Source organism: Siphateles boraxobius, unplaced genomic scaffold (genome assembly GCF_051911475.1).
Source record: "Siphateles boraxobius isolate OS27281-9 unplaced genomic scaffold, OSU_SipBor_1 173, whole genome shotgun sequence".
Lineage (NCBI taxonomy): Eukaryota > Metazoa > Chordata > Actinopteri > Cypriniformes > Leuciscidae > Siphateles > Siphateles boraxobius.
Genome location: NW_027508781.1, coordinates 522,171 through 547,500, shown reverse-complemented (window position 1 = coordinate 547,500; position 25,330 = coordinate 522,171). Strand labels below are relative to the sequence as shown.

General features: G+C 42.4%; 1 long non-coding RNA gene across 3 annotated transcripts in view; it reads left to right on the top strand.

Moving 5' to 3' along the window:
* LOC143740573 (uncharacterized) overlaps positions 1 to 22,576 on the top strand; it is a 56,368-nt gene extending 33,792 nt beyond the window's left edge. For 2 of the 3 annotated variants that reach the window (XR_013204839.1, XR_013204838.1), the window contains exon 3: positions 11,982 to 12,133. This is a non-coding gene — a long non-coding RNA (uncharacterized LOC143740573). Of the gene's footprint in view, positions 1 to 11,981; positions 12,134 to 22,501 lie in introns of those variants that run through there. The other variant, XR_013204840.1, reaches the window with a different exon arrangement.
* The last annotated feature ends 2,754 nt before the right edge of the window (positions 22,577 to 25,330 follow it).

Here is a 25,330-nt window from a genome sequence, read left to right as displayed (position 1 = left end):
TCCAGAAGAAGAATCAGAGAACTCCCACACATCTGCTTTCCTCAAGCAGCGCCGGCCTCCTCCTCCAGAACACGATTGAATGCAAAATACCTCCGCTGAGCGGTAAAACTGCATTTATGTAGATGCTCTCGGAGGACAGAAATACTAATGTCTCTGGAGGCGGGAGATAAGAGAGGATCTGATAAAGTTGGGATTCTGAGGAAACGCTCGGAAGATGCGAGTGTTTGCTTGGATTGCTGGAAATCCGGAGCGTGTGGTTCAGTTTTTCAGTAAATCTGATCTTGGTCCATTATGGATAATTGTGGCTATATATTCTTTTTTTAACATTTATGTATTCACTTTTTGTCTGTTGTAGATGGGACAGGAGAGATGCGATGAGAAACATTGTGGGAGAACAGGGATTAGAGATGCACGATTAATCGTTAAAGATCACAACCTCGATTCAAACACCCGCACGATATTATACCTAAACGAAAACGATTCGCATGCGTCTAGTCACCTTTATTTATATAGCGCTTTTACAATACAAATTGTTTCAAAGCAGCTTTACAGAGATAACAGGAAAGTAAAGTTGTAATAGTATTGTTAAATACTAATAGACCGGCACAACCGGTCTATTAATCATATAACAGAATCACACCAGATGTGTTACAAATATTAATATTATCACAGAAGTACTGGGATAAAAGTTTAAGTTCTGATATAAACACTAATGTCTACATAAGTGATTAAAATAGTGTAAATCGACATTTGAAAGTAACGACGCTTCAAATAACGACTGTATTCGTTCAAGAGATTCATTCAAAAAACACTGATTCTTCCGGTGATGAAACAAGTCTTTTATGAGTGAGTCATTGAATCATTCACTCAACCCGATTTTTTAAAATAATTAATTCAGATTAATTAAGCATTTCAAATAGACTGAAGCAATTATCATTTTGCCAGAACCTCTAGTAAATTACATGCTATCTTGTTTAGCAGCTCTAACAGGGATTTGAATCAAGAAAATGATCCAAGCGAAATTGCATGACATATTGGAGACCTTCTACAATATTTGAGACATTAGACATTATTTGTAAGTTTTCGGGTACAAATATGTTCAGTTCTTGTGTTCCAAAAACTTCTCGGGTTACGACTGTAACCCTTGTTCCCCGAGAAGGGAACGAGCTGCGTCGTCGTCGTGATGACACTATGGGGAACGCCCTTAGCGTAACGCATCTGAAGTATGAATGAAATCTATCCAATCCTGATTGGTGCTGCGTCATGACGTAGTAGATGACGGCACAACCGGAAGATACAAAGGGACGCCGGCACACACACACATTAGCTCCTTTGTGATGAAGCAAGCGCTCTGCCCTTGATAGGTGTGGCGACGAGACGCAGTGTCTCGTTCCCTTCTCGGGGAACAAGGGTTACAGTCGTAAGCCGAGACGTTCCCCTTCGAGGGAACTCGCACTGCGTCGTTGTCGTGACGACACTATGGGGAACGTGATACCCACTATGCCACACTGTAATCACGCCCGCCCTGGAGTGAAGCTGGGAGACCAGGCACACTTAGGACGCGAGCACTCTGGCGCCAGGCGTCAAGGGGAGTTGCAGACTGTAAAAACGTATGAAGGTGTGCGGGGTGGCCCACCCGGCCGCCTCGCAGATCTCCTGAAGCGAGACGCCAGAAAGTAGGGCCACCGAGGAGGCCATGCTCCTGGTGGAATGCGCCCTCACGGCCATAGGTGAAGGCAAATTGCGCACCTGATAAGCCGTGGCTATAGCCTGGACAATCCAATTACTTATTGTCTGTTTAGATGCAGGCAGCCCTTTCTTGGGTGAACCAAAGCACATCAACAACTGGTCTGACTTCCTCCACTGAGAAGACTTATCCAAATAAACTCTTAGGGCTCTGACTGGGCAGAGCTGGTGAAGTCTCCCCTCTTCTGCCGTCCCATGAGGTGGAGGATGGAAGGCCTGAAGAACCACTGACTGTGCCGCACTAGACAGCACCTTGGGCACATAGCCCGGCCTAGGATGTAAGATGGCCTTAACACCGCCAGGGGCAAACTCCAGGCAAGTTGGCGTTATAGCCAAGGCCTGGAGATCCCCCACTCTCATCAGAGAGGTGATGGCAAGGAGAAAGGCCACCTTGAAGGTCAGGTTCTTTGTCTCAGACGACTCCAGTGGTTCAAAGGGGGCCTCAGCCAACCCTTCAAGAACCACCGCCAGGTCCCAAGTTGAGACTCTGGAGTGAGCCGCAGGCCTCATCCTCCGAGCCCTACGGAGGAAACGTACAACCATATGGTGCTTTCCCAAAGGCCCAGCACCTATAGGCGAGTGGAAAGCCGCAATGGCAGCCACATACACCTTAAGTGTGGACGGGGTAAGACCGGCGGAGAAACGATCTTGGAGGAACTCCAGCACTGAAGCCACTGGGCAGTTAACTGGGTCCACCTCACGCTCTCTACACCAAGTGGAAACCATTTTAGGCTGTACAGTCTCCTGGTGGAAGGAGCCCTGGAGCTGAGTAGGGTCTCGACAACATCTGCTGACTGGCCAGCCTCTAGGTACCGAGCCCCCTCAGGGGCCAGATCCAGAGGTTCCAAAGCTCTGGCCGGGGGTGAAATATTGTGCCCCCTGCCTGAGACAGCAGATCCCTCCTCAGAGGGACCTGCCACGGGAGGCTGTCTAGCAGTGCTACAATGTCCGAGAACCATATCCGGGTCGGCCAGCGGGGTGCTACTAAAAGTAGCGGACCGGCGGGCCTGCTCCAAGACTCCCGGGAGCAGAGCGATCGGGGGAAATGCGTACAGACGCAGCCTCGGCCATGTCTGTGTCATAGCGTCCAGCCCTAGTGGAGCTGGATACCTGAGAGAGAACCACAGTAGACAGTGGGACGTCTCTTGAGACGCGAACAGATCCACTTCCACTGGGATGAATCTCGCGCACATGGCCTCCATGACCTCGGGGTGGAGTCGCCACTCCCCGGGCCTCAGCCCCTGCCTCGACAGGACGTCTGCTCCCTGATTTTGGATCCCGGGGACATACTTCGCTCTGAGAGACGACGGTTTCCTCTGGGACCACAGAAGGATCTGGTGTGCCAGTCTGCATAGAGGGCGCGACCTCAGACCCCCCTGATGATTCAGATACGCGACTACAGAATTCTTGTCCGAGCGTATCAGGACATGGTGGCCGCGGAGGTCCGGGAAAAAACTCCTCAGAGCTTTGTAGACCGCCAGCATTTCCAGGCAATTGATGTGCCAGGAAAAATGCCGGGTCTCCCAGAGACCTCTCGCAAAGCGGCCGTCCATGACCGCACCCCAACCAGTGAGAGAGGCATCTGTTGAAACGATTTTCCGGCAACATGATGCTCCCAGCACCAGTCCCTGGGACAGGAACCAAGGTTTCCTCCATATCACAAGGGAACGAAGGCATCTGCGCGTTACCCTGATCATACGGAACGGATTTCCCCTCGGGGAAAACCCCGTGGCTCTCATCCACCACTGTAGGGGTCTCATGTAGCACCTCAGGGGTGCTAGAGCTGCATCCATGCACTTGGTCAAGGTACGAGGGGAGAGAGCTAGGCCGAAGCGAAGAACCCGATATTGGTACGTTTCGCCCCCGAAAGCGAACCTCAGGAACTTCCTGTGACATGGAAGGATGGATATATGGAAGTATGCGTCCTTCAGATCTAACGTGACGAACCAGTCCTCGAACTGGATCTGACTCACGATGGCTGGAATTGTGAACATCTTGAACCTGAACCTCCTCAGAGAACGATTCAAGTGCCTGAGGTCTATTATTGGACGCAACCCCCCATCCTTCTTGGGAACTATGAAGTACCAGCTGTAGAACCCGGACACCCTGTCTGGCAGAGGAACACATTCTATGGCCTCCTTGACCAACAGGGATTGAACTTCCTGTTCCATAACCCGAACCTGCTCTGGGCCGACCACAGTCCAGACCACCCTGTTGAACTTTGGGGGAGGAGAGCTGAACTGCAGCATGTAACCCAGCTCTACAGTACGCAGGGCCCATGCAGATATATCCGGAAGGCATGACCATGCACCGAGATAATCTACTAAGGGAACCAGCCTCTCGAGGCTGGCCTCGGGTGTTACCCAAGACTCGTTCACGACCCCCTGAAGCGGCTGGCCGGCAGGGAGTGGTCGACAATGATTTTGGGTGGGCGGACGCGTTCGCTGCCCAGCCGCAGGTCTTACTAGAGGTGGATGGAGCGGCGTGCGTACGCGGGAAATCAGCGTGGCCCGAAGCGTACTGGCCGGTGGGAACACAGCACTGATTTCCCGAGAGCTCCGGGGGGGACAGCTCTCAGCGGTCCGGCTGCTCGAACTTGGCTTCGGGTATCAATCGGGATTCGTTCTCGACCCTCTGAAGCGGATCTCCGGCAGGGTTCAACCGAAAACGATTTTCGATGGGCGGACGCGATTGCTGCCTGGCCGCAAGCCTGTGGGGCAGAAAGAGCAGCGTGCGTTCGCTGGAAACCGATGTGTCCCGAAGCGCACTTAACGGCGGGATACAGACATCGACTTCCTGAGGGCTTCCCTGAGGGGAGGCTCTTTCGGTTTCGCTCTCGACACCCTGAAGCGGAAGGACCGGCAGGGAATAATCGAAAACCGTTCCCGATGGGCAAACACGAGCACTGCCTGGCCGCAAGCCCTTGGGGCGGCAGGCAGAGCAGCGTGCGTTCGCTGCTCATCATTTTAATTCCTCAGAATTAAATGCAGTCATAAACACTGTATAAGTGAAACACGGTCTGAATGGTAGGCTGAATTAAAATATCTAACTTAATATAATATTCATTTCTAATATTATCAGATAATATTCCATCATTTTAATTTCTTAAAATTAAATGCAGCCATAATACCAGACAATACTGTTTTGTGTTATACGGTCTCTAATCTACACGCTGCATTGGCAGACGCGAGATTCGAGTCGTTACAATATATTTGGCTTTCATCCCTCAAGAAGAAAGTCAACAGGTGCAAGGCTGAAATATCCGACAGCGCACGGATATACGCGTCGAGATATTTCTCAATGAACAGCTGCCAGCACCCTCAGGAGCTGACTGTGAATGCCTCGCACCCAAACAGTGTTATTTAACAGATCGCATGTGTCCCCTTCATTGCAGACCCGTACTCTACGCGCTGCCTCGGCAAACGCGAGATTCAAGTAGTTCACAATATATTTGGTTTTCATCTCTCATCAACGAGCGCGAGGCTCAAACACCCGAAAACGCACGGCTGTGCGCGTCGAGATGTTTCTCGATGAACACAGCCAGCACCCTCAGGGGCTGACTGTTCTTGCCTCGCACACACACAGAATCTTTATTGCAAAGCAGACCCGTAATCTATGCGCTGCCTCGGCAAGCGCGAGATCCGAGCCACTAGATTCTGTATTGCAATGTACGAACTTTAATCTACGCGTTGCCTCGACAACGCGAGATCAAGTCACAGAATCTTATTGCAGAGTAGACCCTTAATCAACGCGCTGCCTCGGCAAACGCGAGATCCGAGCCACTATAGATTCTGTATTGCAATGCAGAACCTCTAATCTACGTGCTGCCTCGACAACGCGACATCCTAGTCACAGAACCTTTATTGCAGTGTAGACCCGTAATCAATGCGCTGCCTCGGCAAACGCGAGATCCGAGCCACTATAGATTCTGTATTGCAATGCAGACCTCTAATCTACGTGCTGCCTCGACAACGCGAGATCAAGTCACAGAATCTTATTGCAGAGTAGACCCGTAATCAACGCGCTGCCTCGGCAAACGCGAGATCCGAGCCACTATAGATTCTATATTGCAATGCAGCTTATTTAGGACAATTCTTATGGGACAAACAACACCAAATAGGACAGACAGTTTGACACAGAGCGCTTGCTGAAGAGCAAAAAGCTAATGTGTGTGTGTGCCGGCGTCCCTTTGTATCTTCCGGTTGTGCCGTCATCTACTACGTCATGACGCAGCACCAATCAGGATTGGACAGATTTCATTCATACTTCAGATGCGTTACGCTAAGGGCGTTCCCCATAGTGTCGTCACGACGACGCAGTGCGAGTTCCCTCGAAGGGGAACTGCTATAGAGTGTGACACTATTTTGAGACTCATTGTAGCGCTTTCATCTTCTTTTAAAGTCCCCCTGTAGTCAATAATTTTATTCCTTAAAACTCATTTGATCACAGAAATTACATATTTAAACATTTTTCCTTTAAAAAAGTTCTTCATGCCTTAAAATATCTTGAATGTAACTCGACAACCTTGCCTTATTTAGTATGAGCGGTTCTGTGAATATGCAAATGAGCCCCGCCTCCACTCACTCACTCATAGATCCACTCGTTGACGATCACACGTTGATCTGATTGGTTACAAGGTAGTTTGGGACGTCAGAAACACCAGCGATTTCAAAGCGTGTTTTTGAGACTGTTTTTGGTTCACTGCAGTTTTAAGGAGAAAATACTCAGCAATGCTGTCGACTTATGACTTTACACATGGTTTGACTTAAAGCATATAAAAAAAAACACAGACATATAAACAACATTAAAAGCGTGATTTTCACCAAACTTTTAATTCCAACGTTTTTTTCCCTTCTAAAGAGCATAGAAAACAAGCAGCGAGGAGATTTGTGTGGGTCTAATGAGCAATAGTCTGATTATAGATGAGGGTGAAGAGGAAAAAATGAGAAATACCTGCGTCACAGTTTTGTTTTTCACGATGCACACATACTCAGCCCTACTCTAAAAGAGAAACTATCCATGTCCTTTATCCCCTTTTCCCAGCCCTTCATTGTCTCTTGAACTCTATTTTTAAGATGCGCAGTGGCCTAAACCAAGAATAGAAACGTTCCCCTTGTGGATAAATGACCATCCTCATTTCTAGACACAAATTCTGTAGGACTAAACCGCTGTTCTGACAAACAGAGGGAGGAAAAATGTTTTAATCATCACCTTCGAATCATACAGAATGAACAATAGCGCCTGTGAAGGAACACGTACACCCTCATGTCTCTGAATTATCCTTCCAACACACATTGTGTCCGCGACGGATGAGACAGAGAATCCCGAGACTCCCGCATCCATCAAGCTGACCTGTATCCCTGTGTCTCATCTGTTCATCACTCCTCCTGTTATTCATTTCATCCCCCTCTCTCTCGCTTCACTCAGCTCGTGTTATTACTAATGATGATGGCGACTCTTCATTGTTCTCCTGAACCCGTGTGTATTTATCTTTCTCTGCGCTCGTTTGTTCCTGCTCTCGTCTCGTCGTGTGTCGGCGCTAATGGAGATACGAGACTGATCGTCGTGTGCAGATCAACACGCCACTTATTGTTTTCCAGCCTCTCCTGTCGAACACACATTCATCATTAAGGTGTATCGGACGAGGATCCGCTTCATCCGTCAGAGAAACACACACTCGTGCCTGAGACGGTGTTGCCAGATCGGAAATGTCCAAGTTTAGTATACCAGAACCCTAAAATGATCCTATTTGGAAAATAATTGTCGTACACAAGTAGGTTTGGGTATCGTAACGATTCTGATTCCTATTTCGATTTTAATAAGGAGAAAAAAAAGTAGATATCATTCACATTTAGTCTGATTGCAAAACATTTAATTGTAGCTGAATATCATGAACACAAATCAACAGGCTGAAGAACACTTTGCCTGTGGGTAAAAAATACCATAGAAAAACAAGCTTAGCTTAACTAATATAAATTTCAAGCATTATTAAGTAAACATTTAGCAATTAAAAAAGAACAAATAGAAAATTAGCAGTCGCAACAAATATATACAACTGAACAAAGATACAATTGAAATAAACAGTGTTTTAAGATTTTCAGGTACAGAAACTGTACTCTTTGTCTTTTGATGTTTGATTAGTTTTATTAATATAGAGACGCTGCAGGAATATTAGGCTGCTGTCACTTTAAGAGTTGCCGAGTATAGTTCCACACGCCTCATGATGCGTGGAGCACTGAAAACAGCGTGCTTGAATGGTTTAAAATCACATAAGAGACTGATGTTCCCGGTGTCGTGTGCAGATCAACACGGCACTGACTGTTTCATCGAACAGTCATCATTAAGGTGTTTCGGTGAGGATCCGCTTCCGTCGCTTCATCCGTCAGACGAAACACACAATTTATTTACGAAGCACATAATAATACAACAATGTTGACCATAGTGCTGCACAAACAGTAAAATATTAAAACATAGTTAACATAAATAAGTAATAATAAAGAATATGCAAAATACCTGCTCACAGATAAAATACCCACATACTCTTAGGAGTCTTAAATACACCCGTACTCCTCATACCTGAGACAGGAATCAAGCGTCTCGTTCCCGCCCTCCACGCACCTGCACCAATCACAGGCCGTCGCCTTGGCAACTGACATCCCATCATGTTAATGTTCCCTTTAAAAAAAAGTAATTTGCATGCTTTGCCTTTATGACCTAATATTGTATTGTATTTTTAGTAGTTCAACATTACCATTTTCATATACACTTCTGTTCAAAAGTTTGCGGTTGGTAAAATTGATTAATGTTTTAAAAAAAGTCAAACGAAACACACACTCATATCTGAGACACAGAACTGAAGATTGGAAATGTCCAAGTATCGTATACCAGAGGGCTAAAATTATCGCATTTGGAAGAAAATGATCGTACACAAGTCAAACGTACAGAATACAGCTAATTATCGAGACAACAACTTTTTGACACGACCTGCAAATTACTTTATTGCTAAACTATCGACCACAGCTTGGAAACAGCTGACCTAAACGCCACGGCAGGAACGCTAACTTTTTAAACTTTTTTTTTTCTTGCAAAACATACAGAGATTACATATTTATGATATGCAACTTTGTATAATATATACAAGAGGAACGTTAACTGTTGATGAGAGTCGTTCTCCACGACGATTGGCCGAGAGCGTGAGATGATGTAAGACCACGTTCTCCTCATAATCACGACGGTAGACGTAGAGTCCACAGCTATAATGAAGCCCTACTATTACAACCACCATCATTTGAAGTGTCACAAACTTCTGAAATTATCGTACTTTATGGGTTTTTTTCATTATTGATCGTACATCGTTAAAGGGACATTGTGTAGGAATTTCTCCAATCTAGCGGTGAAATTGTATTTTGCATTCAAACGAATTGTGCTCTCCAGCGCCTCGCTTTTTCAAATGCGTGTTGCATCTACGGTAGCTGTTATGTGCCAAAAAGCTATGACAGGATGTCTTCTAATAGCACTTCGTCGAAACGAATGAAAACGCGTTGTGGAAATGCTTTGGCCTAGTACTTTTTGACCCTCTCTGCTATTATAGTTTTTCGAAATGGCGGAACGACACGGAAGCCTCCGTGGACCTACCCATCACATGTATATAAAGATAATAAATTCTTCGTTTACGAGGATAATATGCAGAGGTATTTGTACACCATTGAGGACATATTTATGAATAAAACTTTTGATTTTAGATAATAAAATACCTAAAAAACTACACATTGTCCCTTTAAGAGGTCAAAATGATCGTACAAATACGATAATTATCGTATGTCTGGCAACACTGCTGAGACAGTCATCAAGCGTCTCGTTCCCGCCTCTAATTACCCGCACCAATCACAGCCCGTCGCCTTGGCAACTGACATCCCATAATTTTAATGTTCCCTCAAAAAAAGTAATTTACACGCTTTGCCTTTATGACCTATAGGACTTTTGGTAACACTTTCTTTTACATGTGCCCTTATTACACATGTTACATGTACTTACCATAGTAATAACTGTAAATTATGCATAATTACATGCAACTAACCCTCAACCAAATCATAATAAATGAATTAATTATTTAAAACCACATAAAACAACATAAAATACACTTCATCTAATCAGTCCATTCTTATCTTGTGAGATCAAATCTTTATGTTTGTCTAATGAAATTTTCACACGGCTCCAAATTAATGAAGGCCGCCGTTTATGAAGTGAACATCCGAGAAATGACATCACACATTATGTATGAATTATGATAGTGTCCCTGGGGAAGTTTCCCTTCAGATTCAGTCATTTGCAGGCCTGGTTTTCATTAGTAACGGAGATGTATGTTCAGGTTTAATTAAGCCAGAATCCAGAAACCCTTGGTGAATGAATTGGAGAAACTGGTCAACGCTTTCTCATGATTAGTCATTGTTGATCTTTAATGAGCCCAATTTGCATAAAAAAATGTAATTCCCTTCATTTAAATGCTTACAGTGCTGTATGGGTTACTGAATTTTTTTAATTGTCATTTTTAAATGTCATTTATTAACAAACAAGTATTCATTACTTCAATGAGCTCATTGTTTCTGCCTTAAATTAATACATTGTTTAAATTAATAAAATTTTATCTAACTGTGATTTTGTACATGTACATTTCTGAAATACATAACTTAGACAGTTTCCTCTGGTAACTGTAAATTATAATATGGAGTCATGCTTTTTCTGTAAAGCTGCTTTGAAATGATGTGTATTGTGAAAAGCACTATATAAAAAAAGTGAATTGAGTTGAATCCTGTGAGTGTTTAGAGAATCCGTGTCTCCACATTAGACTCGTCCTTGCTCTGCCCTTGGTTTAATTATGATGAGGCAGATTTATGATTTATGCCCGTCTCTCAGCGACGGAGCTCTTTCGTATATTACCTCGTATAGTATATCGATTCAGCAGACTTATTACTTCACACTCACTGTGATAGCTTTATTCATCAGCTCGCTAATTAGCATTTTAGCCACTCCCCCTTCAGCCCACTTACGGCATCACGTGTGTGTGTGTGTGTGTGTGTGTGTGTGTGTGTGTGTGTGTGAGAGACTCCTCACGATGGGAGACTTCAGGGATTCAACTTGTTATTGTTCCTGCGTTGCATCAGAAACAAAAGGCTGAAGCTGAGGAAGGTTGAAGGGAATGGTTAGCGAACTAAAATTACTTAAAGTCGTCCTGTAGTCAATCATTTTATCCTTTAAAACTCATCTTTGATCACCAAAATGACATATTTAAACGTTGTTTCCTTATGAAATGCCTTAAAATACCTTGAATGTAACTCGACACCCTTTGCCTCATTTAGTATGTGCGGTTCTATGAATATGCAAATGAGCCCCGCCTCCACTCACTCACTCACTCACTCACTCACTCAGAGATCCACTCGTTGACGATCACACGTTGATCTGATTGGTTACAAGGTAGTTTGTGACGTCAGAAACACCAGCGATTTCAAAGCGTGTTTTTGAGACTGTCTTTGGTTCACTGCAGTTTTAAGCAGAAAATACTCAGCAATGCTGTCGACTTATGAATTTACACATGATTTGTGTTAAAGCGTATTAAAAACACCACATAGACATATAAACAACATTAAAAGCTGGATTTTCACATCAGGTGTCTGTGTGTCTGTGTGTGTGTGTGTGTGTGTGTGTGTGTGTGTGTGTGTGTGTGTGTGTGTGTGTGTGTGTGTGTGTGTGTGTGTGTGTGTCTGTGTGTGTGTGTCTGTGTGTGTGTTTGCGTGTGTGTGTTTGCGTGTGTGTGTGTCTGTGTCTGTGTGTGTATGTCTGTGTGTCTGTGTCTGTGTGTGTCTCTGTGTGTGTGTGTGTGTGTGTGTGTGTGTGTCTGTGTGTGTGTTTGCGTGTGTGTGTGTGTGTGTTTGCGCGCGTGTGTGTGTGTGTGTGTGTGTGTTTGTGTGTGTGTGTGTTTGCGTGTGTGTGTGTGTGTGTGTGTGTTTGCGTGTGTGTGTGTGTGTGTGTGTGTTTGCGTGTGTGTGTGTGTGTTCTCATCAGATCGGGATGAAGGAGCTCTGTTAAACGAGGTCTAGGCCACACCAGTTATTAACGTGTGCTTATGCCGACACATACGGCTCAATTTTCCATCTGTTACAGATAATTATGTCCAAACACACACTCGCATGCTGAGCAGAAAACATAATTTACAATGTTCATTAAAACTCCTCCAACAGCTCCTGAAACACCGAGGAACAGCCGGCTCCCGAAACAGATGGAGATGCAAACAATCTGCGGGGAAGAGACTTTATAAACCGGGATCTTGCTGGGCCGATGGAGAAGAGGTGAGATGGCGTTATTACCGGAGACACTCGCTGACCTCTCGGGAACCGTGGGAAACTGACGTGAAGTCATGAATCTGGCATGAGTTCGGGACCCAGACTGGGTCTGCTGCAAATGAGATGTTTAACTGTGGATGAATATACAACTAAAACTGCTTACGTTTGCATTCCTGTGTAATTGGAACGGGAAAGTTTTTCCAACACAAAAGCAAAAAACCTGCCTTACAAAAACAAAAAACAAGACAGAATTACGGACTGAAAAACCTTCTTGCTCTTCCGTCAAAAATTGTACTTTTATTTTTTTCAGAATTTCTTTCTTCATCAGAATGGTACGAAACTTGGTAAATGTTTTGACAATTGCTGTGTGAAAACACACACACACACACACACACACACACACACACACACACACACACACACACACACACACACACACACACACACACACACACACACACACACACACACACACACTCACTCACTGAACGCTCATTTACTGAGATATCAAGCTCAAATTTTGAACGCAACTTGTAAGTTTCATGTTTTGTTAAAACATGTTTTTGAAAATGTATATTTCATATAAAATTCGTATTTTTGCACATTTTTCATAACAATAAACTTAAAGATCTGTAATTTTAAGTTATTTTTTAAAAACATTTTTCACTTCAGCAATAATCTGCTAGTGTCGTCTTTAGAAAGAGACCAAACTTCAGTCTGTCGCTCTAAAGCGTTCAAGATTTACAAGTATAATTTGGAAATTTTATTTTCACGTCTATGATCAAAAAGTGAATAAATGGATTATAAATACAGCGTAAATGTAATTCAGTATCATGAAGTCCCCTACAAATACAAAATATTAAATAAAAAAACATTATCGGACTAAAATATAGTGCATTAATTTCATTGAAATAAAAAAAAGATTGTGTTTTTTGACCGAAGAGAGGGTTAAAATACAAGCAACAGGAGAGAGAAGTTTCCAGAGTTACACAGAAGATGAAGAGAGAGAAATATAGAGAAATATAGAGAGAGAAATATAGAGAAATATAGATAGAGAAATATGGAGTCTTTGTTATTTGTTGAGGTCAGCTCAATATCACACACATTCATCTCTTTATTGATTCAGAGATTCTTCTCTTCACCGTGGGATTATAATAACCAGCTGGGTGAAGTCAATTCAGCACAGATTTCATATACAATTCAATTGAATATGATTTATATATATATATATATATAGTTCATTTTAACCAACAGGTCGCAGAGTAATTGAGCTGAGAGAGTTTAGATTAGTCTTAGTTTGAACATTTAATAGCTTTTATAAACGTGTCTGATGTGCATCTTGAGACGAAACAATGTTTTATCGAGTTTCTTTCAGTTAAAACCGCTCAAACACACACTATAGTCTGGGAGTGTGTGTAACGTAATGTTTGTGTGTGTGTGTGTGTGTGTGTGTGTGTGTGTGTGTGTGTGTGTGTGTGTGTGTGTGTGTGAACGGAGTCTAAGCAACGTTTCTCTCGACGGTCTGTGTTCTTCTGTTGTGTCTGAATATCACAGATTCTCTGTGTTTGTGTGTCTCTCGCTGTAACACACACACACACACACACACACACACACACACACACACACACACACACACACACACACACACACACACACACACACACACACACACACACACACACACACACCTCTCTCTCTCTCTATCGTTTGAGGAGGTCTTGCAGCATTAGATATCTACTGTACCTTTTCCATGTTCTTCCCAGAGAAAGTGTCACGAGACCCGTGGAATGATCTGGGTAATGTTGCATGATGGGATTGTTCCATATTCATTGAAAACGGCAGGATGGTTGTAAGGTTGTAATCCTCCAGCCGAGCGCGTCGATCCGCTGCATGTCCTCCTCTTCTCCATCCCTCGCTTTCTTTTTACTGTAGTTATTCTCCGTCAGGTTGTTAGATCTCTGTAAGGTTATAAATACAGAAAAGGTAAAAATAAAGGTTGAAAAAAAGGAAAAAGGTAAAAATACAAAAAGGTTAAGTCTCTGTAAGGTTAAAAATAAAGCTTCAAAAAGAGGGTTTTCACATAAAGAACCATTTCTGGCTCCCTAAAGAACCTTTCAGTGATCAGTTCTTAAAAGAACCACATTTTTCTTATTTTGGAAAATGGAATTAACTGCCGATTAAGAATCTTCAGAACCGGTTCTATAATAGAAGCTTGAGGGTTCCGTCGGGCGCTTCAGATGTAGAACCGTTTAGAGGTTCCCATCATGGGTTACTTTTATAGATTTGAATGAAATCTGTAGCTCGTAAACATCACTGGAAAAAAAATTAAATAAACCATTAAACATGAAAGAATTATATCAATATTATTATAGTTTTAGTTTTTTTTAGCTTGCATGTTAATTTTAGTAAATTTTTTTTGTAATTTCATTGTGTTTTTAAATTTGATTTTGAATATAAATAAATAAATATATATATATATATATATATATATATATATATATTAGGGGTGTAACGATACCCTCATGTCACGATTCGATACATATCACGATACTGAACTCACGTTACGATATTATTGCGATACTCCAAGACATATGATAAAAGGTCAACAAAAAATGTACTGTTGATTAAAATGCTAACTTTGATATCAAATTGTGTGTGTAAATGAATAGGCTTGAACTCTGCTTTTAACCCAAGGACAATGGTGAAACCAGAATAAAAATATTCATGATTCTGAAGCTGAAAATACAGAATTATTTTAGAATATTCTTGTCCTTTTTCACTGACTAGATATATTTAAAATAATGTTGGACACTTTTTACTGGTCAGGTAACATTTGGTATTATCAGGACCCACAAATATTCCCCCATTACATTATTATACATTATAATCAACCTTATATATAGTAGTTTAATGTAGTACTGACACTAAAACTCTGAAAACTTGAATTATTTTCTCACAAAGTAAATTTTTTTTGGGGGGGGGGGGGGGAACTATCCACGATACATATTGTCACTATCCACGATACGTATTGTTGCGTTTTTGTATTGCGATATATTGTGGCACGATATATTGTTACACCCCTAATATATATATAAACATATATATTAAAATATTACTATTAAGGTTTAATTTATATCAGTTTTAGTTTTAATTTATTTCCTGTTAATAATTTGAATGCTTTTAAATTGTAGTTTTTATTTCAACTTTATTTCAAGACATAATTGGCCGTAATAATCCAAAATATTTGTTGGTCGACCATTATATCACCAAAACCGATGTATCGGCTGGTATTTGGCTTCTTTAAAATATCTTCACGGCTGACAAGTTTCTTTTGTTTGGCCGATGCGTTTGAAGCAGGACTTTTATTTTGACAGCGGTTAGGATTATTTGCACTTTCTCCGAACGCACAAACAACACAAAGCTCAAAACATACCGACGATTTCACTAAACAAATATGCCACTTTATCCGTGCCGTATTTCACCGTAAAAATCTGCATTTTGCTTATTAAACATGAAAGTATTATGCAATCATTTAATACATTTTCAGAACCTTTTTGGCATAAAAGGCTGTTTAAAATTGGTTCAAGAATCCTAGTTCTACATAGAAGCTTTTATTTTCTAAGAGTGCGATTCAAACCTAGGCTCCGCCCTCCGACGAACTTCTGCTCAATTTTCTTTTTCCTTCAGTACTAGGTCTGGGATTCTTTGGTTTTCTCCGATACATTTTTTACCGGGCCAATCGGCGAACAGAGGGAGTGGCTGAGAACGATGGCGTTGATGTCGTGCGTGCTTTATTGGCATGACAAAAAAATACATTTTGTATTGCCAAAGCATCAAAACAACATAGAAAATGATTTAGAACATTTAGTACACAAAAATAATAATACTGATATCATAAAACAATAACAATAAAATAAACAAATATTAATAAATAAAATAAAAGATTTAGAAATCATCTATATAAACCCCCCCCCAAAAAAAAAAAAAAAAAATAAATACACAAAAGCAACCGATATTGAACATTATATACATGTGTGTAGGTCTTAGGCTGTGAGTGTGTGTTTATTGGGTGTTTGCTGGTTTCTGGTCGTCCCTCAGGATGTGGCAAGATGCTACAAATTTTGCAGCTATATTTGAGCATTTGGCTTCTTCGCCAAGGATGAAACAGAGTTTTTGGGTTGGGTTACAGGTGTTAAATTGGGGAAATATGTTATTAATTTTGGGGTAATAGTGGTCTCTGATATGTTTATATTTTGGGCATTCTGTGAGGAAGTGCAGCTCGGTCTCCGTCACTCCCAGGATGCAGTGCGAGCAGAGTCTGTCCTCACGGGAGAGCCAGGTCTGTCTGCGGCGGCCCGTCTCTATGGCCAGACTGTGCTCGCTGAGTCTGTACATCGTCAGTGTTTTCCTGAGTCTCACATCACTCACTGTGCTCAGGTAGTTCGCAACAGTGTATTCTCGATTTAGTGCCAAATAACATTCCAGTTTGTGTTGGTTTTTAATGGTGTTTGTCCAATGGGTGGTGTACTTGTCTTGTTCTGTGGTGATAATTTGCGCGGGCCGAATGTGTGTGAGTGTGTGTGTGTGCTGAGGTGAGCTGATCTCTGCAGGAGAGAGCTCAGTCAGTCTCAGCACCAGCTGACACAGGGGACTCCTCGTTACGCTCAGCTCTTGGTGTTTTAGGGCTTTGTAATGGTATGTGTTGGGGTTGCTTGTTTTTAGGTGTTTCCAGAATTTGATGGCTCTTTTTTGGATGTTTAGAAGGAGAGGGTATTGGCCTAATTCTGCCCTGCATCCGTTGTTTGGTGTTTTTCTTTGGACTTTGAGTATTCGTTTACAGAAATCTAAATGTAGAGTTTCAATCGGATGTTTTTCCCAATTTAAAAAATCAAATTTGATAGAAGGACCCCACACTTCACTGCCATATAAAACAATTGGTTCAATTATTGATTTGAAAAGTTTGAGCCAAATTTGGATTGGGATGTCAATTTTGATTGATCTTTTTATGGCATAGAAAGCCCTTTGAGCTTTTTCTTTGAGTTCATTCACAGCCAAAGTAAAGTTGCCAGTTGGAGTTATTTTCAGGCCGAGGTAAGTGTATGTTTTTGTGCTCTCAATGGTTCTGTGTGATAGTGTGAATGTGTGTGTTGGTCCCTGAGGTCTGGAGCGTTTCTGGAACATCATGACTTTAGTTTTCTGGAGGTTGACGGTCAGGGCCCAGGACTGACAGTAATCCTCCAGCAGATCCAGGCTGTCCTGAAGCCCCTCTTTAGTGGGCGACAGGAGAACCAGGTCATCTGCGTATAGAAGACACTTGATCTCTGTGTCGTGTAGAGTGAGACCTTGAAAGGGAGCATGTTCTAACGTATCGGCTAATTGGTTGATGTAAATGTTGAAGAGGGTGGGGCTTAAACTGCAGCCCTGTCTCACTCCGCGCCCCTGGGGGAAAAACTCGGTTCTTTGGTTTCCAATTTTGACAGCGCATTGGCTGGCTGTGTACATCGATTTGATCAAATCATAGAATTTCCCCCCTATTCCACTGTCGATAAGTTTTAGGTATAGTCCTTCGTGCCAGATTGAATCAAAGGCTTTCTTGAAATCAATGAAACAAGCAAAAATGTGTCCTTTGTTTTGATGTACATATTTGTCAATTAGTGTTTGTAGTGTAAAAATATGATCGGATGTGCGACATTTTGGAAGAAAGCCGATTTGGCATTTACTCAAGGCATTGTGCTTCATAAGGAAGTCTAAAAGTCTGGAGTTTAAGACGCTGCAGAGAACCTTCCCCAGGTTACTGTTCACACAGATGCCTCGGTAGTTGTTGGGGTCTAATTTGTCTCCGTTCTTGTGGATGGGGCTGATGAGGCCCTTGTTCCAGATCTCAGGGAAGAACCCTACACACAGAACATCATTGAACAGTTTCAGCATGGCCAGTTTGAAGCTTTGGTCTGTGTGTTTCAGCATCTCGTTCAGGATGCTGTCGACACCACAGGCTTTCTTGGGCTCAAGGACTCCTAATTTTTCTTCCAATTCTTTCATTGTTATGGGGAAATCTAAAGGGTTTTGATTTTCTTTAATTGATCTTTCCAAATTGTCTAGTTTATTAATTATTTCATTTTGTTCATAATTTTGAATTTCAGTTGGGCTGTATAAATCTTGGAAGTGTTTTTTCCACTTCTCCCCATCTTGAATCGCCAGAACTTCTTGATTTGGTTTGTATAACAATTTCCATTTATCCCAAAATTTGTGTGAATTTATAGATTTTTCAATTTCTTCAAACTGGTTTTGCAGAAACTGTGCTTTTTTCCGCCGGAGTGTGGCTTTATATTGTTTTAGTGCCTCACAGTAAAGAAGGCGGAGTTCCGGATTATCTGGTTGTCTGTGTTTTTGATTTGATAAATTTCTGAGGTTTTTTCTCAGAGCCTTACAGTCCAAATCAAACCATTTGTCTGTATCTAAATATTTTTTCTTTGGTTTAACAATGGACAAATTACTTTTTTGTGCTGTTTTGTAGAATATGTTGTTTAGATCTTGTACTTCCTGATTGATGCCGAATTGATTTTTTGGGTATTCCTGTATTTGGAATGAATGTATGAGGCATTGTATTTCTGAAGATTCAACAGCAGTGCTGTAATTAGTGCCACTGTTTTCAGTCCATTTGAAAGACATTAATTTGCTCATGTGATACGGGGTCCTAATTGGTTTGGGTGATGTTTCAGATTGCTTTAAATAGAGGATGATTTGGCTGTGGTCTGAGAAAGGTTTGAGGGGTTTGACTGTGAATGCTCTCAAAGAGGAAAGGTCTAGATCTGTGATGGCATAATCTACAGTGCTGTTACCAAGAGCTGAGCTGTAGGTGTATCGGCCGAGCGAGTCTCCTCGCAGTCTTCCGTTGACGATGTACAGAGCCAGTCCTCTGCAGAGCTGCAGGAGCTGCCGTCCGTGAGCGTTCACGGTTTGATCGCAGTTTTGTCTGCTGGGGTAAGAAGGGTACAGGTCGTTATTGCCTGTGATGAATCTGGTCCCGTGCGATTCTATGAAATCGAATTCTGCTCCTGTTCTAGCGTTTAAATCACCCATAAGCAGCACATTTCCCTGGGCCTGGAAATGGCTGATTTCTCTTTCTATATTTTGGAAAGTTTCCTCTTGGAGATATGGAGACTCGGGGGGTGGAATGTAAATTGTACAAAGGAAAACAGGCTTAGATGCTGAAATCATTCCTTTTTGTATCTTAAGCCACAGGTGGTGCTGTTCTCTTTTGATTAATTCTATGGCCAGTTCAGATTTGATCCATATTATCATCCCTCCCGAGTCTCTCCCTTGTGTGACTGACGTGAGTTTGACTGATGGTAATATTATTTCTCTGTATCCTGAGGGACAGCCAGTGAACGCATCTCCTCTACACCAGGTTTCCTGTAAGACGATGACATCTAGGTCTTGGAGTTCTTTCATAAAATCAGAATTTCTACTTTTTAGGCCAAAGACTGAGGAGTTTAGACCTTGAATATTCCACGTAGAAAAACTAAGTGATTTCATCATAAACTTTTAAAATAATGTGTATGGTATGTTTGCTATTTTGAGAAAAGAGAAATGATGTAAAATTACAATAGATTAAAATAAAACAATGAATGATGGAAGTAAAGTTATTATAGGAACTCAAAACATTAACAATTCCATATTAAATGTACATTAATACCACAGACTTAGGTAGGTGAAAATTTTTTTTTTTTTTTTTTTTTTTTTTTTTTTTTTTTTACCACTGTCCACTGTGTGTTAGTAGGTGAGAGCAGATGATACTCAGCATGTGTTGGATGTCGTGGAGCTCAGCGTTGGCTCGGTCTGCTCCTCCGCTGACAGCTTGGGCGTAGCTCGGTCTGCCGGGCCGGGCCGGGATCTGTTGTGGACGGGCTTCGGCTGCTGGAGCTGTGGGGCTGTTGTAGGACGGTCTCGGTCTGTAGGCTTCAGCTGCTGGAGCTGTGGGGATGTTGTAGGACGGTCTCGGTCTGTAGGGATCCTGTCTGGGTGCTGTAGCTCGGTGTAGTGCTATGGGTGGTGCTCCGCTCGGGGCTCTAGATGAGCTGTGGGCTGGGATGTAGTTTGCTGGAGTGTGTCTCGATGGATTGGCTGGGTTAGGGCTGGTTCTGCTCCACCTGGGACTGGTCTGGTTGGTCCGGTTTAGAGTGACATCTTTGAGTCTCTTTGCGAGGATATGTACCAGGTTTTTATAAAGGTGGACGTGGTCGTATAGACATTCAGTGTCCAGGTCTGGATGATGGGCCAAGTGGACGTTGGGCAGGAGGGCACAGTGTCTAGAGATGCTGGAGTTTATTTTATTTATTGTGTTGAGATGGAAATCTCTCCTCTGGAGTAGAGTGGACAGGATGATTTTAGAGCTGGGGAAAGTTTTTGTAGCTTTTTCCACGACAGCTCTGAGGGAGTCAGACACTCGGTCCTGCTGGCTCCGCAGGTCGTTGGTGCCCGTGTGGATAATGATGTGGCTGGGCTGGCCTAGCTGGGACTCTGTCAGGAGCTCCAGGGCTTTGTCAGTGGTGGGACACCACAATTTAACAGCTCTGTGTTGGGGGAAAAGTTTCTTTACATCGATGAATTTGCCGTTTGAATCGATGAGTAGGGCTATTTCAGGTTCCTCTGTGCTGGTTAGTGCTGGGCTGCTGTGAGACGAGGGCTGATGCTGCTGTGCTGTGGAGTCTGGCAGGGGGCGCTGTGATGGCTGTGAGCGGTCTGGGTCGGGTCTCTCTGCGCTGACGGATGGGTGTTGACTGCTTGTGTTGGGCGACTCTGAGGTGGAGGGCAGTATTTGAGCTGTGTGGGTCTGCTCTGGTTCTCTGGCCAGGAGGAGCTCACTCAGCTGCTCTCTCAGGGCCTGGATCTCACTGCTCTGCTGCTCTCTCTCCTCCTGTATCTCTCTCAACTGCTGCCTCATCTCTAGTGTGGACTGTTCTCTGTCCTCCAGCTGCAGTCTCAGTGCGGTCAGCTCACACTGATAGCTGTCCCTCTCTGTCTGAAGCCGTCTCATTTGCTGTGTGAGGGCTGACAGTCTCTGTGTTAAGTGCTCTGTGTTCTGCTGGAGTTCAGTATGAGCTGCACATGTGTCTGACGGCTGCTGTCTGAGCACAGATTCTCTGAGCTGCACCATCTCCATCTCCAGCTTGGTGAAGTGCTCCTGTAGGAGAGGTATAGCTTTGAGCAGGGAGGGTGAGATGTGCTCAACAGATTCTGCAGGAGTGTGTGTGAGATCTGGGGTGGTGTTCGGTGGATTCTGCTCAGGTGACAAGCTTTCAGATGGTACAGCTTTCTCGTGTTTCACAGTTTCACCTATTGTTCTGTAGTCTGCCTGAAATGTTTTCAGGTCCCCCTGTATCATGACTGTGCCATTTTTGTATATGTTTACAGTTATTACTGTGCTGTCAGGGTCATTTGGTTCTCTGATTTTGACTTTCCAGCCATTACAGATGCCTTCTTTCTTTACAGAGGGGTAATGGTTGATGATGGCTTTATGCCAGGCTCTGGGGTGATCAGAGAAGAAAATGAGGTTGCAGACTTCTCCTGTTTTGAATAGATCTGCAAACAGAGTCTCAGGGTTGTTTGTCAGAAGTTTCTGCTTATAGGTTTTTCTTGCGGTGTCAGATTTCACCTCAGAGGGATACTGTATGGTGGTGAGGGGGGAGCTCATCTGCATATGGCAGTGGGCTGATTGCAGCTGCTGCTCTGATTGGTGAATTCTCTCTGCCTCAGTTAAATTGATACATTGAGTGCCAGAGTGTGGGCTAGCCATAGCTTTAGCTTTTTAGCATTTTCAGCTTATTGAAATATAAACAGATCAATTTTATGCCCTTATATTTTGGAAAAAAATAAGCAAACAAGTTCAAAAAGGTTTCCAGTGCAGTTTTAGTCGTACTCACTGCTTCTTCCTCTGTGAATCGGTGGTTCTTTTCCGGTTTTAAACTTCCCTCCAATTTTCCAACAGGTCTGTTGCTAGAAGTCCGATCTTCTGATCCTCTGTGTTGATTATTTGTGTTTAAAAGCAAAAATGCTGTATTTTCTGAGTTATTTTCATCAAATTTCACGTCTGTGCATAGTGTTCTTCTAGATTTTGTAGATTTTCTGTATAATTCTTTTCTCAAAATAGCGAACAAAGAAGGAAATCTAAGAGCTCATGGAGATCATGGCTTCACTCTCTCTCTCTCTCTCTCTCTCTCTCTCTCTCTCTCTCTCTCTCTTTCTCTCTCTCTTTCTCTCTCTCTCTCTCTCTCTCTCTCTGTCTTTCGCTCTCTCTCTCTCTCTCTCTCTCTCTCTCTCTTCTCTCTCTCTCTCTCTCTCTCTCTCTCTCTCTCTCTCTCTCTCTCTCTCTCTCTCTCTCTCTCTCCTCTCTATCTCTCCTCTCTCTCTTTGGTCAGTGGGTTCGGGCGTTCGAGGCAGAGCGATAGACAGACCTGAGATGCACAGAGAGAAAAGCCATTACATGATGTTCGTTGTGACACACACACACACACACACACACACACACACACACACACACACACACACACACACACACACACACACACACACACACACACACACACACACACACACACACACACACACACAGTAATTAACAGGTTATGAGTTTCCACCTCATGCTCTCAGCGCTGAAATGAACACTGCTGTCTTTGACCTTTGAATAGATTGTGCATGTGAAAAAAGTATATATAGGTTGTGTTCTGAATACAGTAGCACACTGCCACGCTACTCTCGCTGATGCTGCTTAAATTATTGTACTCAAAAGGGGATTAAAGTGCAGAAAACATTTTTATTTCCTGCTGCGAATATAAGTAGATTTGTTAAACATGATGGTTATTATTATTTTATATTAAGACAAATATTTTACTATTATTATATTGCAATTGTGTTGTAAAAAAATCTAATATTAAATAATAACAGAACACCAATTAATAGAACATTATTATTATAATAAAATTATATTAAGACAAATATTTTATTATTATTGTATTGGATAGATAAATAAATCCTGATAAATAGAACAATAATCAATTATCATAACTAATATTTAATAATGACAAAATTATTATATATTATATACATTGTTATATATAAATAATATTATCACAATATGAATTTTTTTCTGTCTTCTCTTTTATGCATTATTTTGTCAAGTTTTTATTTTGTATTTCATTACGTATTTAACATCAAGGCGAACCTGACAGGATTTGTTTTATTATATATTATTATTATATATACTAACATTATTATTATTATTATTATTATTATTATTATTATTATATATAAACAATATTATCACAATATACATATTTTTCTGTCCTTACTGTTATGCATTACATTGTAAAGCTTTTATTTTGTATTTAGTTCTTAATGTAAAATCAAGGCGATCCGGACATGATTTGTGTGTCAGTGCCGAGTTAATCAGATCATGTTTTGAAGTTAATCAGATCATGTTTTGGACTTTAACATCGTGTCCTAATCGAACACTACACGCGACGTGCGATAAAAGGCGTCTTTTCCATGTCAATCAGAGTTTTTGTCCTAACCAACCGCAACGGCGACACGCGACTATTTTATTTTAAAAACAGTTTCTATTTTTCTGCGACGTGGCGCTGGAACAACAAACACAAAGTGTGTGAATTTGATTATGTACTTATCCATTATCTTGCGAGTGCCGCGAGACTCCGCCCACACACTTTTGTGATTGGCTGTGGGTTTTGATTGATTTTGACGTGTCTCACAGTCGCGTCTTGTTTGGACTAATTATTTGTCGCTGGAATCGTGTCACATCGCGTCTGGTTAGAACCAAGCGGGTAATCCATCAGCCGGAAACTGAAGCCTCGCGGGCGCCGCCATTGTAGCAGACCATCCCCTGCTGTTAGCATTCCATTGACTCCCATTCATTTTGGCGTCACTTTGACAGTGAATAACTCTACATCTGAGGCGTCCAAAGGTTTCATTTGTCCATTATTTATTTCTAAAGAAACACGACAATGTATAAAAGGCTCCATTACTTTGTTTTTGTAAAAATAGGCTAACGATTGCGACTATCTGTCGCACAGTAGAGAAATTACCTTATAGACAGGAGGAGAAGCTCGCAGGCAATCTTTTACTGTCTATGAGGCAATCGGGGGACATAGAGGCATAAAGTCAAGGAGAAGCCCATAGATAGAGAGTCCATAAAAGCAACGGGACAAAATATTACAACGTTTTTGAGGAATCAGGTGATTCAGATTTGTCTTGACACAGCTACTAGAAGATTTACAACTGTCAGACTGTCGTCAAGCTCAGTTTGAGCCTGCAGTCGCTCAGACATCAGGAAGTGAGTGCAATAATCGGGCTTCAGTTTTCTCCGTTGAAATCAATGGGGTCGCTGTGTCCATTTCTTTTACTGTCTATGGTTAGGACGCTGTCATGGACACACACGCGTCAGTCGAGGTCATGAAAGAACTGACAGTATCTCGAATGAGTGTCCATCAAACCTCATCATGGATAAACACACAAAATAAAGACTGTCCGATGAAGCCATTACATCTTACTGTGAGGTTTGGTCCGTCTGTGTGTTCTGCTCATCAACTCTGCTATTGGGACTTGAAGTTTCTATCAAATAATTGTGAATTTGCCTTAATTGTGAGTGATTAGGCAGGACCCCCTCCTCCTCGATCGCCTGTGTTATGAAGTGAAGCCAAGCTCAATTACAGCGTGTTTGATCTTCATTCTGCAATATTAATGAGTGTGTTTAGTGTCAGCACCTGTGGAGGGTGGAGCTCTGCTGGCCGGAGTTACTCACTGATTACAGATAATCAGCGTGTGCTAACGAGCCAGGTGTGCGAGAGCATCAGGTACTCGCTCTCCCTGTAATGAGGCTTTAGTGTTCGCTGGACCACGAGTGCGAGAGGCTTTTTTTTAATTATTATTATTTATTTATTTTTTAAATACCGTTTGTAATTACTTCACTGAGCATCTTTTTCTCTGAGTTCCTGAATTAAAGTCCCCCTGTAGTCAATAATTTTATCCCTTAAAGGTCCCATATTGTCAAAACTGAAATCTCCTGGCTCTCTTCATCATAACTGAGAACTAGAGGCTGTAACTACAATATGAGTTTCAAAACAGTCGATCCACAGACACATGGATAAAGTAGCTGTGCCTTTTCACGAGCCGTCGTGACTTCCGTATAAGTGTGACGTCAGTCTCAATCTCCCCGCCCCTCACTCCTTTAGCCC